We start from the raw sequence: 17,303 nt of genomic DNA, 5'->3' as shown, positions 1-17,303 counted from the left end.
ATAAATAGTTCGGAATCAAGACCAAATCTACGATAATAAAATTTAAATATGAAGATAGAGAGGTCTTGAATTCCATTTTTAATTATGGAATTATATATTTAAACTTAAAATGTATGAGAAATTGAAATAATTTGGATATGTTGCAAATTGGTCATTAACTGCTTTCTTACCATAGTGGTTACCCAAGCTCGCTTTTAAAATAACACATTGCCGTATCGGATGATTCACATAACATGTTTCTTCACCATGCTTCAAATTTAATCTGCAGAACTTCACCTTTATTGCTATGCCATATATCGATTAAATGTTAATGGCTCATAGGCATGCATTGGAAGCTATTGCATCGGAGATTGCAATGGAAAATTGCCGATAAGAACATGTGCAATGAAATGAAGTGATCGCATCATTAAAGAAATATTATATCGGGGATCAGAGAATAAATTGCATCGTGCTTCCCATATTGCAAAATACACATTGTAGATTCAGAGAGGTGATGTGAGCGTAAGAATGTGATGAAATGATTGCAATATCGGCGATGCGATGGAAGTCGTAGCTAATCGGAAATCGGCAAATTTTGGGTACCCGATGTAACATAGTATATTTTTTGCGATGACGATATGCAATGAAGAGCGGACCCGATTACTTTTTATGATGGGATTTTAATAACATATCGGATCCGAGACATCGGCCATAAATAAAACTGCAAGGAAGCGATTGCGATATCGGCGATGCGATGGATGACGTAAATCGGCGATCGGCAATCTTAAGCACCCGATGTAACACAATATGATTGTTGCGATGCCGATATGCGATGAATGACGTGGCTAATCGGCGATCGCGATCGGCAATGTTATGCGCACGATATAACAATTCTCAATATGCTGATAAGTGATGAAGAGTGGACCCGATAATTTTATGTTGAAAATTTGATAACATATCGGATCTGAAACATCGGCCTCCTTTAAAGTTATACTCCTCCCATTATTGCGATTGAACGGACGTGATATTTTATGAATTTGATTTGAATTTCATATCGGGTCCGGAATTATGTGTTTATCGCAATATCGGTAAAGTCGATTATCGGAGATAGGTGATTCATGTTCATGGAAGTATACTTCACTTGGAAAGCTCCGATAAGCGAAATGCAATATGACATAATACATCGGAGGTCTTTAATGAACAATTTGTGATCAAAAGGAATGCTAAGAGCTACTTCCGATGAAATGTTGTGATGCGAATGGTCTTATAATATTTCTTGAAATTTCAATTGGGTTTTCTAATGAATGAAAGCAAAGCTAAAAAATGCTTAAACTCTAATGAATCAGAATTGAATTTCCCTGAACCTGTTTGCAAATTTAAAATGAGTTTGCTGCTTACTTCAGATTTTGAAAAAAAATAAAAACCTGCAAATAAAACAGAACATAAATCAAAAATAAGCTAAGAAAAACAGAACTAATAAGAGATGAGAACAAAGTTGTAAATGGGTACCTGAAAGGAAATTGTTTGCAAATTTTACCTTGCGAATCTTCAAATTCTTCCTTTGATTTATCAAAATTTTGACTTTGTTCAAAATCATCTCATCATTTATTCTAAATCTAAGTGTGCAATCAGCCTAAATAAAATATGTTTATTCATGTCTAGGGAATATAAAATTTATCAGAAATAAATATTAAGCTATGTTTCCCTTTCGAAGTGAAACAACAATTTATTACCTCTGCTCATTCCGAATTAATCTTGAGAAAAATCTGTATTGTTATAGTGACTTTTTAATAATGTCTTTAGTAAATAGACATGATGCGTTTTTACAGCATCAGATAATAAACTAAAGATTAGAATGAGATTAAGCCACTAATTGTAGAAAAATGTCAAAACAGATTTAAATGTGTGCACTTGGCAAAATGGGCATCCTTAAGATCAGCTTTTGGCAAATTCTGAGGAATATAATATGAACTTCATATGATTGCTGTGACAGGTTAGATTGACTGATAATGATTGAATTAGAATTAGGCTTATCATAGTCAATCATACATCTCATAGGATAATGGGATCATGAAGCTTTTGTATCCTCAAATCCTTACCATATAAATTTCAAAAGAAAATCTTAGAAGGAAATCCCGAAATGAAGAAAAGTGGCTTTGAGGCAATCGATGCCAAGTGCAATTTTAATTGACTTTGATCAAGACATTATTCAAAATAGGCAGAGTAGAGAAATCGCTATAAGAAATTTCAAAAAGGAAAGCAAGAATTAAAATTTTCTGATAAGGAAAAATGTTTCCACTGAACATGTATGAGAAGGCTGATTGCTTTGTTTTATTTTTTAATCTACAGAACTATTGCAAATAAATTAACTACATAAAACAAGCTAACTAAATTAATTCTACTCCTATTCTAACCATATACATGAAAATGACTAGGTATAGTCATATTTCCAGTGTAGCCATTTTCTCATTTTTATTCCTGTGTTTATGTACAGTTCAAATGTTAGTAATAAGAATAAAAATCTAACTAAACTAAGGAAAATAAATCTGAAATAAGAATGTACAATTATTGTTAGCAACTTAATTAAAATCTCTTTCTCATGAAATTTCCTTTCCAATTCGATACCAATTGGATCATAAAAATCTGGATGGATTTCTATTAAGGATTGAGAAATGTTCAAAGGAAGAAATAACAGGCCAGATTGCATGGAAAATTTTAGGGGCTAATGTTCGCCCAGTGGGCTAATTTTCCATGATTTTTCCACAAAAAAGATTCGCCAATTTCCAATCTTATAAAAGACGATTCGCCCAAATTTTAGAATATAAAATTATTTTACCTTAAAAATCGCCAACATTATGTAGAGACTATATATAAAATAATTATAAATTTGATTAATTTTACAAATATATCAATAAACAATTATAATTTGCATATTAGGGATTAGTGAGATTCGCCAATGTTTTAAACTTCAAGAAAATTTTCCATCCTTAAAATTTTCCTTGCCAGATTGTGAAGATGAGCTTTTAAATTCAAAGGCCTGGAAAAAATTGTTAGTGTTATGTACAAATGTTAAATCATTGTCAATTTTACTTGAAGGAAAAATTTCCAAACAATTTTCAAATGAGTCAATGAAAAATGGATGGAAGCCTTTCAAATAAAATGACAATTTATTAATTGAATTGAATTGCTGGCCAGATTGCAAAAATACATTCTCTTGTTGACATTGCCTTTGAAAAGATAGAAGCTTTTGATGAAACATTAGCATTGATATAAATTGGAATATTAATATCTTTCGATGCTGATGATTATAATATGAAACTTGAATTTCCCAATTGGGCAATGCATCAATTGAGTGTTTGATAGTAAGGTATTCAATATGCCAGCGAAAAGTGTGAAAATTTTGCAAAATAAAATCAGAAAATAAATCTAAGTTTAAACAAAATAGCTGTGAAAGAAAAACTAAAATGAAATCACTATTTTTACAACTAATGTTACAGCACATTTGGGATCGATTTGAAATGATTTCATTTTCACAAGGAATGGCCAGAATTATGGAATTTGAAAAATTTTGAATTCCAACTTGTGAATTAGAAAACAAATTATGGTTATGAATAGGAATGGGAGTTTGATCCTCATATGAATCATAAATTGGACTGATTTCTTGAATGGTGAAATCATGAAGATAATTTGCTGCTCTAAAATGAGGATTAGTTGAGATAATTCCTAAATTGAAGCGTTCTTCATCCTCAGATGTTATTTGAATTTTATTAAGAGGATTCTCTTGAGAAAAATTGAAATCAACATCCTCAATATTAGAGTAATCATCATAGATGACCTCACAAGATTCTCTAGAATTCTTTTCAATCTCATCCAATATATCAAAACAAGGAGGGACAAGAATTTCATGTTCATCAGTGGCAAAAGAATGATCAATTATTGTTTATTTATCTTGATAAAAACTTAATGGTAATTCATTTAGATCAGCCTCTTTAATTTCTGGAATATCATTAACATCAAGAGGAAAAATATTACCATTATTGAAAATATCAGGATAAAGGGAAAAGTGTGAACCTGAAACAATGCATTTAAAACTGTCTCTGTTTGAGAGCTCTTGTGCATTATGCTCATTGTAAATTTCAGATTGCAGATCATTCCTTTGCGTGCATATGCTTTTTTGAAGAAGGCTGCTTTGCTGCTCTGATTTTGGCATTTGTTCATCATGGAGAAATTCAGAAATTTGTACAGCAGTTTGCATTTTATTTGCTTTGATTGCTGCTTGTACTTGCTGATTTGCGATTTGATTTTCCGAATTTACTTCAAAGTAGCTTTCAGATTTCAAGGCGGCTTTTTCTCCAAAATTGCTATTGTTGTCTTCTTGCATTTGAATGGAAATATTTTCCAAGCTTTGTGAAACCACTTCATCACAATTTATTTGCACATCCAAATTGGGATTCTCATTTGTATTGGAAGGGGATGGAACAAAGCTTGAATCAATTTCATATGGATTGGGAATGGTTGGAAGAGAACAACTATATTTAAACCAATTTAATGATTCTTCTTCCGTAGGTTTATCTTCGTCCTTAAATCTTAAACAATTCAAGTGAAATCGAATATGAAAATCATTAACAGACTCATTTTTAAACCTTCGTAGATATTCAATTTCTTCACATACCTGTTCATAATCATAGTTGTCGAATTTACATATGAAAATTGTAACAAATTGATCCCAGCTGTGAATTGAAGCAACTGGAAGAGTTTTGCACCAGCTTCTGGCTTTTGCCGCAAATGTGAGAGTAAAAATCCTACATAAAATGCCTTCATCAATTCCTTGAAAATCATATTTTGAAACATTTTGAATGAATTGAAAGACATGATTAAAAGCAGAAGAATTTCTCTTACCATTAAACTTTGCCTGAGACAAGAGTCTTACCACTTCGGGTGGAGTATTGGAGGATGCACGTCCATGGATACAACTCCAAATTGGAAGTTTGAGAGGAGCCATTGTAATAAATAAAACATTAAAATTGAAAAGACTCCAATAGACAAAAAGTATCAGCCCTCCTTCTAGCGCCAAAAATGTTGATGCCTCGAAAATCGCTGCAACAACATTGGGGGATAACCACCCGGTCCGGACCTTAAAAGCAGCTCCTTTTCCGTTTGGTGTGGTGGCTCCGACTGTTCATCTAGGTCCAGTTACATTCTCCCTATTGCTATTGGTTTATAATGTATCTTTAACTACCAATAGACATGGACATCAGATCACTTCTTCTTGCTGATCAGGCAAGAGAATGACCCTTAAGCTGATTTGGGTTCAGCCAAGCCACAACTAAAGTTTTGCCTCTTTGAGGAGAGGACTTAACAGAATGTAGAATTTACTCTAAATGCAAGCTTATTCTATGACGCAAGCAAAAGAAACTAATCTAAATCCTATCTTAATTAAGCATATATAGATCTAACCCAACTAAGAGCAAGATAATTAAAATATTAGGATTTAAACATGTCTTGCTTATAATGAATATTAAGTTAATGAAGTAGTTCAATTAACTGATATTATGGTTACCAAAACACATCCTATTGAGACCTTAAAACTGAAATAATAAATCAACAACATTCAGGAAGTAGTTCTCAAAATGATATTGATTATCAAATCAATAAATCCAATAATTGAATAATGATATGTAGAAATAGTTCACACACATTATCATTCAATAAATCAGTTTCATAAGACAGATTTCAGAGTAAGTAGTTACTCCAAAATGAGAAATTAATCCATAAAAACAGAGATACATAATAACAAGATTGAGACAAATTACCCATATTGGCAATAGTGCACAAACATGAATAAAATGACACATTCATATCACCATCAAAATAAAACTGATATTTGAAACAATAGTATTAGAAATACCAATTTATTGCATCCATTTCTCTGTTCTTGGTCTCCAACAGCCCTTTACATTGCTTGAACTTCTGCTTTCAAAACTAGAGCCACAATAGTGCAAGCTTTGTTCTTCATGCATGATTCAATATACAAAGGGAAAATCCTCAATAATCCCCAGATCTGAGATTTTTCACTCCTCCCTCCTACAACTCTAAATTCCAATTACAATAGTGCTTTCATGGAGTCTAAAATTGCAAAGGAGAGCAGCCCTTTTTACATTCTGCAATCTGTTATTTATAATATTTGTGAAGGAATTTTTGGAGAGGAGAGTTTGTTGAAGAGAAATCTGCCAAATATAATTTTAATTGCTCCTAATTCTGATCTTCAATTGCTGGAGCATTCTCATTGCTTGAAATCCTTTTCTCCATATCTTTTCCACTGTTTTCCTGCAAAAGAAATCAAAATAAATTAAAATGCAATCAAAATATCATTTCTGGCAATTAAATCCAATCCAATCAAATTCTATTTAAATAAATAATTAAAAACAAAATATAAGCTCTGTATTGATGCTTGGAATGGTTCGATTGGTAAATGATATCATTGACCAATGGATCTGCAATTAGAAGAGGCTTTGGACAAATGAAATTGAAAACAATAACTCAGAAAAATGATTTTGTTTTCAAAATTCGGAGCCTGATCTTCTGCCTGATTTTTGGTCCAATAAATGATCAAATCTGTTGGTGAAACCTCCTTCAAAATGTTCTCTTTGATTTTCTCTTTCCAATGAGCCGTCCTGGGCCTCATTTGGCCAAGTAAAACTCATTCTATGAGCTTCCAAAGTTGATGAGTCAAATCTGGTCTGAATCTGGAAATTCTGTCGCTGGGCTAAAAATCAGAATTTGAATTAAAAATCTAATCCTAAATTAGTTTCTAATTTAATTGTTAATCATTAATCTAACTAACTAATATCTAATTAATTATTTATAAACAACTTTAATCTAATTAAAAAAACTAATTAATATTAATCTAAATGATAAATAAATTTAAATTAATCAAATGTTACATATTGTTTTAAATAATATAATATATTACATATTATAAATTAATTTAATTAATAAAATATATTACATATTACATATATAAACTAATTAATCTATATTAACCTACATTACTCCTAATATATATGTAAAACATTAAAACTAGCATATCACCCTACGTAAGAGTTAAAGGAATAAATCGTTTAAACCAAATATATTAAACTATATTCATTCAAAATAAATTAATGCCTTATGACTTTTTCGCAGTCGGCGTGGAGAGGGCTTTTAAGAGATGTGCCCGTTTAAAGGCCCCCGATGCGATAAATATCTCCGATGCGATAAATATCTTCGATGCGATATAAAAGACTTGTTTAATCGGTGATCGGGGGTATGGAGTATCGGCGATCGGGGAAGTGTGGTGTCGGGGTTTTTAAAATACGTTCAATAAAACTTCCGATGCGATCTCCCGATTGCGAAATAAGTTTTATATATATTTTTTATATATTAAATTTTAATTTAATTAAATTAATTATATATTAATTTAATTAAATTAATATTTAATATCTTTTTTTTTATTATTATTATTTTGATTTTATTAAAATGAAATTTAGTTAAGCTGTGAAATTTTCTAAACTACAGTCACTTGAATGTTTTGATTTTCGAGATTTAAGATTTGATTTGGAAATTGGAGTGAATTTCTTAAAATCTCGATAATTAATGATTTGGCTGCATAACTAAAAATGAAAAATGTTAGTAAAAACTCGCTATGGTTAATATTTAAAATAAATGCGTTATTGAACTAATTTATTTACAAAATGCAATCTTATATGTTTTATGCAATTTTAACCCAGGCTAGATAAATGATGAGACTTCAAAGGAGTGCCATTTTCAAACCAGTTGACCAAATGAGACCAAACAAGCGTCAATGTGAAGCTTATAGAAAATCGATTCTAACAAAGCAATCAAAACAAGAATCCAAAGAAAACTAAAAATTAACAAAAGCGCAGGGCAATCAACTAAAATAAAAATCCAAAAAGGTGTTTAGCCAAATTTTTATAGAAAGGGTCCCTATTATTTGAAGTGAACACATCAATAATGGGGGGTTGTGTTTTTACCACAACAGGAGGGTAAAGGAGGAAGAAAGTATAAATAGGAGAGGAGGGCTAACATTTGGGGCATTTTGATCATCTTACAATCGAAAAAATTGTTTGCTTGAGCTGCTTGGCCAAGTTAACATTGTGTTTCTTAGCGCAAAGATATTTTCGAGTGGAGGTCTCAAATCCATCTTTGGTGAACTAAGAGTGTGACCCTAAGGGAGCCTTTAGACAAATTGGGAGCCATTCGAGAGTTGTAGTAGGATTTTATTTCCCAGTTCTGCATGTGGCTAGGACGGTAGAGAAATTTTCACTATGGGAGGAGGTAGTTGTAGTGCAGGATGGGAAATTTAGTGGTGGTTTGGCTAGGAAATTGCTAAAGATTGTGGATGAATTGCAGGATGGAGAGCGAGGGAATAATACAAGCTGAAATTTTACGTTTTGGGTCCTACACAGGCCCTAACTAACAGGATTGCACAAAGGCTAGGAAGCAGCAGAGATTGGGATTTTGAGGGATTGATATAAAAGGATTTTGGTGGGGAAATTTACAAGAAATTTTGAGGGAGGATTGTGGCTCGATTTTTGGGAATTCTACAACAAAACTAGGTAGTATGAATTAGTGGAGGTATTGGGTTGCACACCATATTTTGTGGGTTTTTTGGGGTGTGATATGAGGCTAATTCCCTTCTTGGTTTTGTGGAGTTTCTTGAGAAGAAGCATCAGCTACATTTTCAGGAATTTCTGAGCATTATAGAGGGACATTTCTCAGTTCCTTCCCATTGAAAACAGCAACAAAGTTTTGGGTCAGCACAAAGATTTAGTAGGAATATTTTGCAGTACTTGGGAAATGATTTGATAACCTTGGTTGGCTTCGCTTGTTGTAGCAAACCCATGTTCCTCTTTCCTATATTGTATTATACTTATTCTTCTCATAATATTTAATAAAAGACCCAATTTTGGTGCCATAATTTTTGTATATGATTTTCTTTGCGTGCATGTAACCATATGTGATCTTCATGTTGCATGTGTTTTTTTATCCACTATTAATTTCCTATTAGGAATATTACATTATATCAGCTCCATTGTTGCTTCACATGTTGATAAATTCCTCCACTTGGACATGGTTGTTTCTCATCTTCACCATCATACTTGAAGAGCAATTGAAATTGAACAGAAACTCAATTTCTCCCTGGTTACCACCTTTGTCAACATATCTTCAATATTCTAGCTAGTGCATATCCTTTGCAACTTCAACTGTCCATATTGCAAAATTGACTGTATGAAATGGCACCTAAGTGTTTCTAGGAAAATTAGTGTCTTTTCGAATGACTAACCCTCTAGGTTTGGTATCTAACCTAGAAACAACAGTAAAAGCAATTCAATATCTTTCCTACAAGTGACAGATAAGAAAGAGACTATGAGGGACCAACCTGTAACTTTCGCTTGAATCCTTGCTTGATCTCCCTCTCCTTTAGTCGATCCCATAACTCCTCCTCATACTTAACACACTTAGAGAGTACCTGCACAGCTATAGAAACAAAGACCTGTCAAAGCATAATGATCCATCACAGCATAAACATCATAGAGTCAGAAATATGATAAGAAAATGAATGCATTTACAATTAACACAATCAATTGGGAAAAATCTTGAAATTTTTTATTGATATTAAGGAGAATTACAACCCATAAGAAGTATGATCCAACGCCATCCTCCCAGCTTCAAGATTTCTTCACCTCATGAATCAACAAGAACACACCAACAATGACACAATACTCTCACCTCAATGGTAAAACTAATAGAACTTCCTTACAACTCAGAATAATTTAGCCTCTTTTGGTCTCTTGGATGAGAGATCCTTTTATAGATGATTGCAGGAGGTTGAGTCATCAATGGGGATGATGAATGCCTTTCTATTTTTAGGAATTGGTTCCATGAAAGAGGGGAATTTGAGGTGGTTTCCTAATTCCCTTAGTCATCCTTGGGCGAACCCAAAGGGGCAAGTGACATAAGAGAAGTTTCTAGAAGTTTCCATGAGCAACTAACTCTCAAAATCTCCCGGAATTTTGTCCTACCTCACCCATCGCACCTACTAGATGTCCAAACTATGATGAATAGCACTTTGACAGTGCAGTACCTGCTATGCATAACACCCTAACACAAGGCTTTCAACAATGATTCATTTTAGGCACTTTCTGAATGATTTTTGAGATGGAACTTTAAGGGAATGAGGCATTTATATGACTTAGTTCCTTTAGGGCATAAAACAACTATTTTAGGGGTTGATGAGCCCCAATACATCGACATGTGAGTTGGGGTTGATGTGCACAAATATGTCTATAACAGTTGCCCCCTAAAGCATGAGGTCATAAATGTTCATGTCGGGTGAAATGCTTTATCATGAGGATCGGAGGTTTCAACCTGGAAGGTGACCTGCATCAATTATAATACAATACATGATAATATGACTTTTCATGAACTTGTTGAGGGAGGAATCCCTATGCTCAACTTTATAAACTGTCATAACATGTACATAGATCAGACAGTCGTTTGTAGATATAGACTTATAATCCATGATTGGATGACTATCTGTGTAAAGCCTTTGTACATTTGATGTCTTTGTATATACTTAATATATCGCAACACAGATGGATGAAACTAGATCCGAGGTCTTCAAACTCATTCAATCTTCACTCAATGTACAAGTCAAACCATACGAAAAGATGTTCTGAGGTTGAACATGGAGAGACATCGTCTGATTACCAGCCAATGATGTGAGCTGTTAACAGACGTGAGAGGGATCACCGATAATGAAGATGATCCTCAAGGTACAACAATACACATGGTGTGAATAGATGATTCGATGCTGAACACCACACAAAATCTTTCGATCGAAGGCCATTGATGTCAACCTGTTGCCGGAAGAGAGAAACCTGCCATTGATGTATGCAAGTTTCAAAGCACTAAAAAGGGTGTTTCTGAGTCAACTTCTTGGATAATGAGTGGATGTCAACAAGAAGTGACTCGTCATAGGAGGGCCTTGATGTATCCCACATCGATGACATGAAACAGAGTAAATTATTTTTGGAGATGAAAACGAACTGATGACACAAGGTTCAGGAATGGAAATCATGAAAATGAAGGTTTGTGGTATTGAAACGGATGAGACTTTAACTGGATGACTTATCTTAAACATATCAGTGACACTGAGATGAATTGGTAGCATTAACTCAAAAATATGGATGGTGTGATAGACCAATGGTATGATGACCAGCAAACGTAATAACCCAACCCAACTCAATCACGGAGTTGAAGTGAAAGTGTCATGTTCAAGAGTGACTTGCTACCATAAGTTTTCAAGATTTTTCCCCATTTTCCCCAGTCATTGCTGACCAGTACCTCTTTATTTTTTATCAAGCTTGAGGAGGATAACATATGCTTGTTTTTTAATTCCCCCTTCAGGCAAACCCATCGCTATTTGATGTTTTAATAATTCTAACGATGGTGAAACTCGGTTTCGTCTAGATGGACAAGTTTGTTGCTATTATTTTAATGAGTTTAATGACAAGGATAACTCGGTCCTTTTCATGTTTAGAGAGTTTGAAAAGAGACAAAAAGAAAACTCCATAAGTTATTTTTCATAAAATAATCTCTCAAGTCTGAAAAAGGATAAAATAATACAAGAGGGATGTCATTTCCAATACTTTAATGAGCTGTAAAAGGCAAGTGCTCGACAATATTTTCTTATTTAGAGAGTCTGAAAAGAGTTTAAAGAGGACTCCATTTTGAGGAACGAGTGGTGTCTAGGGTAGTAACTGGCTTTGGTGATGTTGGAACTTCTCAAAACATGTTGATTGATGTGAAGAGGTTGGCTAATAAGACCACTCATTGCAACTCTTCCTCAAAAAGGGTAAAACAACCAAGTGAAAGTGTATGATTGGCCAAAGGGATGGTGGCGATGCGATGAAAAAAACCAAGGCTCATCTGATGAAAGAGGCTGATAGAATGGCAATCATGAGGGTTAAACTGGAAATGGATTCATTTTTTGACAAGCTTGAACTATAAGGAACTGTGCTTGGATTCAGTTTCATGTTTACACAAGCTTGAAACGAAAAACTATGCTTGGTTTCAGTTTCATTTTTATACAAGCTTAAAATGAAAAACTATTCTTGAATTGGTTTCCATGCCTCTAGAATGATGAAAAGGAGAGTCTCCTGTAACCAGATGGAAGTCACTACGGTGAAGTAGGACGGTTATCCAACATCTCTTGGGCTTCGTCCAGATAGACAAAGGTGAATGGGGTGATTCCCTTCACATAACCTAAAGGGAAACTTAACTTTACCATTAGGTGCATGCCCCCTAAGCTTCATTGCATTCACCTAAGTAGACTACTCAAGGCTATCAAGTGGATGGAATGAAGGTTCTTTTACGAGATCAGGTGAAAGAGTTGATTGAGATTTTACAAGATCTCATCAAAGACTCGACTTGGAACTTTGCTCCAGGGGTCCTTGTTTCATTTTTAAATGAGCTTGAGACAAGACAAGGAACTCTGCTCATACCCTTTTGTTTCATTTTTTAACAAGGTTGACACAAGATAAGGAACTATCCCCATATCCTTAGTTTCATTTTTTTAATGAGATTGACACAAGACTAGGAAGTATCCTCACGGACCTGTTTCATTTTTTAACGAGGTTGACACAAGACAATGAACTATCCTCGGACCCTTGGTTTCATTTTTTAATGAGGCTGACACAAGACAACGAACTATCCTCAGACCCCTGGTTTCATTTTTTAATGAGCTTGACAGAAGACAATGAACTATCCTCAGACTTGTTTCATTTTTTAACAAGGTTGACACAGTAAAGGAACTATCCTCATGGACCTGTTTCAATCACGACTCATAAGAGGACATGAAGGAGAGACCTGGTTCCAATGCCCCTAGTACATAATGTACACCATCAATGAATTGTACATCAGTTGATGTAGGTGTGGAACAGGTTGCCACATAATTAACCTATGGCGGGGATGATACCATTGGTATAAATGGACCATTTAGGGATGATGGTTGACTAGGAGTTATATTTGGACCGGGAAATGAAAGCTGGTCAACGGTGACTATTCTGCCTTCATGCGGGAATCAAATCACTCGAAAGAGTGTTGAAACAATAGCTTCCATGCCATAAACATAGTCGCGCCCAAGAAGTAAATCGTAATCTAAAGGTCCTGGGACTACCATCACATTGAGATAAATGGTTTTCCCTCCCAAAGTAATAGGTAACTGAGGAAGGATCCCTAACGGTCGACTAGTTCCTTTGTTAAAGCCCAACAGATTCTGTGTAACAGGCACAAGCGGTGGTGAACCAAGCGCTTGCCAAGAAGTTGAGGAAAGGATACTCACTGATGCACCTTCATCTATAATAGTGCCAGATATAATCATTTTACAAACTTGTACTATGATTTGGAAAGGCACATAAGAAGGAAGGTGGAATCCTGCCAGTCAATTCCAATCAAAGGAAGTGACTAGACTACTTGGAGGGGGTACCATAGAAACAGGAGAATTAACCCCTTGAGTTACGAGAATTGGAGGATTTTCCTCCTGTCTTGATGGAATAGGTGGACTGCCCCCAAGCTCATTTGAATATGAGGAAACAAAAAGAACTTGAGTGGTATGATTTTCACTCTCTTCGGGAAAGGTACGATTAGCTGAAGGTGAAATTGGGTCAACTGTTACCTCGACCTATTGATTTGGATCAGGTATAGACTCATAGGATTCACTTTCAGAAGGAGTGGTTTTGACCAACAGTTGATTTTGGTCAGTCAAGTCATCAACTAGTGAAGGATTTAGGGAGAGTTTCCTGTAACCAGATGGAAGTCGTTGCGGTGAAGCAGGACGGTTATCCAACACTTTCTTGGATTCAGCCAGATAGGGACAAAGGTGAATGGGGTGATTCCCTTCACATAACCTACATGGAACTTTGACTTTTCCCTTCTTTCCATGAACTTTACTATCACTAGTTGATGGTGTGTCACCAACATGATCTCCATAAGTTGATGACATAGGATGATGTGAGCGGGAGGACCATTCTTCTAAGATCTGAGGAATATCATGACAACTTCGAAGAAGATGGTTTCCCGTACAAAGTTTGCATGGATATTGAACTTTGTGAGGCTTGACGGATGGTTTCTCATCAGATGTTGCATTCAAAGCAATGGTTTCTTGGCTACCCTTCTGCTGAATTTGTTTCTTCTTCTTCTTAGCCACCTAGTTACTAGTACCAATACTTTCACCAAGCGAAGAGGAAGAAGGGGAGGAAGAAACAACTGAGGAAGAAGGCAAAGGGTCAACTTTAGGAATGACTAGAGGTTGATTTTGTCTAGTCGGAGGTGTACTCGAATGCGGAGAAATCACCACATTTTGAACCAAAGAGGTTGAAAACAACCATACTGGCAAGCCAATGGTAAATCTTGGAAGGGACAATGTAGCCATATATGGAGCACCAATATTTCCAAACAAAGGAAAAGGACTAGGATTCCCATCAAAAGGAATTCCCTGATTAGTGGACTCCGGATTTGTCGCCATATGTTTCAACCTAAGATCAACTAAAAAACAAGCGTGGAGGATGTTATTCATGGTTAGTTAATTTTAATGACACTTGGACACAACTTTACTTTTTTAGTTTTAAAGAGTCGAGAAAATGCTAAAGATGACTCTAGCCTCCTTCGATTTTTAATGAGCCTGAAAGGACAAGTGCTCAAATGGACCTTTTCTTTTAAGGAGTCGAAAAGGAACGAAAGTGACTACTCTGGAGAATCTAGACAAAAAGGTTTACCAGACCAATCGCAGAACCACAATATACAGCTTGGTGATAAATTAAAGAGAAATTACCAAGGACTTTACGTACGGTAGTCAATCTTCCCTAATGTTGTGTTCAGTGCATTGCGATCGATAAGGCGACAAACTCGGTTTCCTATGGATAAAGGATTTAAGCCTACCAGGGTCTCCCACTATATATGCGACAGTACAAGGAGCACAAGTCTGTACTAGCACTTATTGTATCAAAGAGGAGGAATCACCCAACGTTCCGTGGAAACGATAGCCACTAGGTTTAAAGACGCTGGAACATGTCTCTAGCCTAGACCTCTAGATGTGTTGTGTTAAATTCCAAAGCATTATTAAGTTCATTGAGGTTCATTTTAAAGTTGATCTTTCTTAAAAGTTTTCCTTTCATGGTTCACCATGAAATTTGATATGAAATTCCTAAAGATGCATCTACAATGATAAGAAATCTTTTCGTTTATTTGACCAATGAAAATCTTAACTACAATGGATAGAGCATAGGAGCACTTTTAAGCAAACAGCAAAGAGCACACACTAATGCAATTCCCCTAGATCATCTTTTTTTGCACACAAACCAAAATGCTAAAATTCAAAATGCATGTATTTGTTTTCAGCTCTCCTTAATGTGAATGATTCAATAAGGAAAACTAAATGCAGCAATGACTCAAAATGTTTCACACAAAATGGCAATTTTCGACAATTTTTCTTCAAAGAGAGAAGGGAAGACTCAAGACGACACTTTCAAGTTTGAAGAAATATCTTTTCGACACTTTGAAAAAAATAAAATCAAATAAAATGCACCAAAATAATTTAATTGGTTAGCTATGAAGAAGGATTTTGCAACACTTCACTTTTTTGACAAAAATTGAAGATTTTACAACACTTTTTCTATCGAAACGACAAATCGATTAACACTACTTTTTGACAATAGATTGTAAATGGAAAACAAATACACAAAAACATTCACCAATTTTAATCTAAATAGAGATTGATCTAAGTGATGTAAGTTGGCTTCAGTGATGAGATATTGTTCAAATTTAGCAAGCAAACAAACAAGAATGAAAACTAGTCAAAAACCTCAACTCCTAGATGGGAAAATTGAGTTTCAGTCATCCATCACAGGTTCTAGTGAAAAATAGTGCAATACATAGCACTTTTCCCTTTCAGTAACTGAGATGCATCTTAGGTTCCAGTTCAAGATAGTGCGATGGTCCAGGGAGCGATTTTGAAAGTGTTTTTGGCTCAAATTTGATGCAGTTTTCAATGGATTAAGCTTGATTTTAATGAACAATAACAAGTAAAGTGTAATGGAATGTCTTATGAGGATACTAAGCTACCAAAAGGGAATTTTGATTCTTTTTCAAATCAAATTCTCAAGATATAAACTAAACCAGAGATTGACTGAAGTAGCATTTATCTATTACGCAATTGTAGAAAAAAAGAAGTTTGAAAGCTTCTTGGCTAGCTTCAGACTCTGTCTATAGTTTATATAATTCAACATAGAGCAAGCAATAGCAAAAAACAATCATCATTCCCCATCGAATAATTTGTTTCTGGGAAAATTAGTGTCTTTTCGAACGACTAACCCTCTAGGTTTGGTAGCTAACCTAGAAACAACAGTCAAAGCAATTCAATATCTTTCCTACGAGTGACAGATAAGAAAGAGACTATGAGGGACCAACCTGTAACTTTCGCTTGAATCCTTGCTTGATCTCCTTCTTCTTTGGTTGATCCTGTAACTCCTCCCTGTACTTAACACGCTTGGAGAGTACTTGCACAGCTACAGAAACAAATACCTGTCAAAGCATAATGATCCATCATAGCATAAACATCATAGAATCAGAAATATGATAAATAAATGAATGCATTTACAATTAACACAATCAATTGGGAAAAATATTGAAAAACTTTATTGATATTAAGGAGAATTACAACCCATAAGAAGTCTGATCCACCACCATCCTCCCAGATTCAAGCCTTCTTCACCTCATGAATCAACAAGAACACACCAATAATGACACAATGCTCTTACCTCAATCCTAAAACTAACAACACTTCCTTACAACTCAGAATAATTCAGCCTCTTTTGATCTCTTGGATGAGAGATCCTTTTATAGATGATTGTAGGAGGTTGTGTCATCAATGGGGATGATGAATGCGTTTCTATTTTTAGGAATTGGTTCCATGAAAGAGGGGAATTGGAGGTGGTTTCCTAATTCCCTTAGTCATCCTTGGGCGAACCCAGAGGGTTAAGTGACACGAGAGAAGTTTCTAGAAGTTTCCATGAGCAACTAACTCTCAAACTCTCCCGGAATTTTGTCCTACCTTGCCCATCGCACCTACTAGAGGGTGAAACTACGATGCATAGCACTTTGACAGTACAGTACCTACTATGCATAGCACCCTAACACAGGGCTTTCAACAATGATTCATTTTAGGCACTTTCTAGATGATTTTTGAGATGGAACTTTTGGGG

The sequence above is a fragment of the Pinus tabuliformis genome, chromosome 8 (genome assembly GCF_031772625.1).
Source record: "Pinus tabuliformis cultivar Carrire ecotype Pingquan chromosome 8, CPIR1, whole genome shotgun sequence".
Lineage (NCBI taxonomy): Eukaryota > Viridiplantae > Streptophyta > Pinopsida > Pinales > Pinaceae > Pinus > Pinus tabuliformis.
Note: the sequence above shows the minus strand (reverse complement) of the source record.